The 3,430-nt window shown below is 43.4% G+C and overlaps 1 pseudogene; it reads right to left on the reverse strand.

Moving 5' to 3' along the window:
• Window positions 1-2,728: 2,728 nt before the first annotated feature.
• On the reverse strand, window positions 2,729-2,852 carry LOC116096311 (annotated as a pseudogene).
• Window positions 2,853-3,430: the final 578 nt, after the last annotated feature.

Here is a 3,430-nt window from a genome sequence, read left to right on the forward strand (position 1 = left end):
TCTCATGCTCCCAGCTTTACTCAGTTGCCTGTAGTTCCACATGCAGGCTTGAAGACTCCTGTTCTTTACTCTGTCAAATTTTGCATGTTGCTCTATTTAGGATAATGAACTTTATATGTCTCTACTATTATCTTCCTTGGTTACTGTTTTATTGCTATGACAAAACATCATGACCAAGGCAACTTGTAAGACAAAACATTCAATTAGGTATTTGCTTACAATTTCAGAGAGTGAGTTGATGATCATCATGGTAGGAAACATGGTGGCAGTCAGGCAGGAATGGCACTGAAGCAGTTGCAGAGGACATTTGATCTGTGTACTGTAGGCAAAGAGAGATACTAGGCTTTTGGTACCTCAAAGTCCACATACTTTGCAAATTTCCATTCATTCTCCTATCCCTCTGTCCCTCTCACCTGTCTTCCCATACCTGATCCTGATGCTCCCTGATTCCCATCTCCATCACCTCTCCCACCCACACATCTCTTCCAGTAATGTCATACCCCTTAATTTTTCTTGAATAATTCCACCAACTGAGCACCAATGATACCAATATAGAGTATGTGGGAGATATTCTCCTTCAAACCACCAAATCATCTATTTTTATTGTATTTTCTATTAATCAAATAGACATTTAAATTTCTATTTATTTCTTTTTAAACTTTTTGTTGGTTGTTGGTAAATTTCAAATCATGGACTTCAATCCCACTCATCTCCCCCTCCTCTCGTATCCACCCTCTACCCTTGCAATATCCCTTACAACAGAGGAAAAAGTTCTCATTGTGGAAGCTGTAGTGTCCCATAGTATACTTCCCATAGTATGTCCCATAGTATACCTTTTTGTATGTACTTCTTTGCTTGCAAAACATTCATGGCAATGATTTGTTGGCCTAGCAAGAAGCCTCTGGCTTCTGCCAGTCTATTGATACTGGAACCACACTGAGACTCTTGAATACACTTCTGTTGCCCTGTGTCATGGAGAACTTGTAATTTTGCATCTGTAGGACTGGCCCCACCATGCACTCTAGCAGTTCATTGATGGGGTAGATGTTGGGATGGACCAATTCAAAGCCCCGGATCTGGTCTTGAGAGATATCTGAACTGGTCAGCCCACCAGCATTCCTACTCATGTCCTCAAAGCTAGCTTAACAGCAACCCCCATTACCAGGGCCAGTTCTATCCTGCTGTCAAGGTGGGAGGTATGGACTGCTCTCCCAAATTTTGGAACTGGTGAGGGACATGGCCAGCTCTCTTGATCGGAAGACATTGGAGCCAGCTCTCCTGCCTGGTATTTATAGCAAGTGGTGAGAGCAAAGGGATATCTCTCCCTCTCCCAAGTCACTATATGGCTGACAAATGGTAGGATCATTTCTGTCATGCTCATACACTTACTGCTGGCTCACCTGCACCCCTACCATTAGGGTCAGCTCTACTGTGTTGCCCAGGTCCTGCTCTCCTGAGAGTTGCAGAACATGAGTGGCAGGACCAGCTCTCTTGCAGTCTTGACCCCAACAAAGACAACTTTCTTACCAGTTATTGGTGTTGAGAGCAAAAAGGAAGGAATTTCACCTTCCCAGATGCCACCACATAGCAGACAAGAGGCAGGACTGGCTCTCCCACACTCTTGATTTAGGGGCTGGCTTACTCACAATCACATCCAGGGCTAGCTCTACCATGCTGTACCGGTGAGGTTCAGGGCTCACTTTTCTGAGTGCTGCAGCTGGTGAAGGACAGGGACATCTCTTCTGCTCCCCTGACCATAGAGCCAGTTTTCCTGCTTGACACAGGTGGTGAAGGGCTATGGTAATGAGGGCACCTCTCCCTTTTCCACCCCACTGTATGTAAAACAAGTGGTAGGGCCAGGTTTCCTGGGCTTATATTATAGTCTGAGAAGGGGGCAGAGAACAGGGTGTAACTCACCTGCAACATGCAGGACCACTCTACAGAGTACTGCAGCTAGCTAGGAATGGGGTCAGTTCTCCTGCTCTCATGCCTCCAGGGCTAGTTCTAATCCAATGCCCAAGTGAGGAGTGAGGACAGTTCTACACAGCTCTCAGACATCAACATGTCCTTGGGTAGAATCATAGATCGGGGATATCAGCCTGGCCTTTGGTGGCAACAAACCACTGGTGCTTCAGGGCCACAGACCTAGATTTGTCCCCCTGTAGCAGCATCAGCCAGGACCCCAACATGTTCATGCGTAATATCACCAACTACTCACACCAGGCTGTTCCTTACTACCCTTGAGTCCTTACTACCCTTGAGTCTGCCTCTTTTCATTGTACCCACATCCTATCTCTTTCTACTTCATTTCTCCACCACTTACTTGCCCCTCTTAGAGACCCTTGGGGCCTCTGAGTTTCTGAGGTCATCTCAGGGGTGGTCTCAGGAATACTATGCCTTGTTCATGTATCATGGCACCAGGTAGGGGTCATCTCAGCATGGTCTGCCCCACCCCTAGACCTGGACCCACCTGGTAGTTGTCTCAGGTTATCTCACTGTCCAGGCTAGAGCTTATGTAGTTATCACCTCAGGCTTATTATTGCTCACTGGGCTCACCCAAATGGTCCCATGTTGGGTCATCTGTTTTGTGCTCACTTCTGTCCAAACCCTTCAGTCCCATGCATGCTTCTAGTCTCTTGCTTGTTTCTGGTCCTAGAAGCTGTTCTAGCATATGCAGCACTGGACTGGTCTGGCAGGCCAGACTTGTTTTTTTTTTTTTCTTTCAGGAAATGATAGGCTACTAATCATTCAAATGTTCATAAATCAGGACACTAAGGTTGACATAACCTCTCCCCTCTCTGGCACCTACTGAATTGGCACAGTTGTCACACCTGGAATACTTCTAGAACATTTAAATTTCATTAAGATAGAAGTCTTTGGTGAGGAGTAAAATCCTTACAATTTGGAATAGTGGGCTTTATTATTTGTTTGTTTTGTTGAGAAAGAATCTTGACATGGCAATTTCCAAAGACAAAAGATTTATATTTTTTCTTCTAGGATTTAAAGTTATTTGATATGTACTCTGTCCTTAAGGAGCATAGTTTAGTTTTTATGCTGATTAACATTAAGAGGCAGTGACTTCTTACTTTGTATTTCATATAAAACATTAAAGTAAAAAGAAGTTTGTATTTTGCACAGTTCTTAATATAAATAGAATATTTTCTTAGCTTGTGTTCTCTGAAATATAGCCTGAGGCAAAAACTTATTTGTAGTACATACAGAAAATGGAATTTTGTGGAACTGAACTTTCAAGCCACAGAAACATGTGAAATAAACTTACATCTGTGTTAGTGAGTGAAAGAATATAGTCTAAGAATCTGTGTGTTTAACTATATGTTTTCTAGGAAAAGTCAAATTGGAGAAATAGTAAAAAGGTCAATGGCTGTTTGGTTTCAAGAGAAAATGAAGGGTGAATAAACAGAACCCCAAA

The sequence above is a fragment of the Mastomys coucha genome, chromosome X (assembly GCF_008632895.1).
Source record: "Mastomys coucha isolate ucsf_1 chromosome X, UCSF_Mcou_1, whole genome shotgun sequence".
Taxonomy (NCBI): Eukaryota; Metazoa; Chordata; class Mammalia; order Rodentia; family Muridae; genus Mastomys; species Mastomys coucha.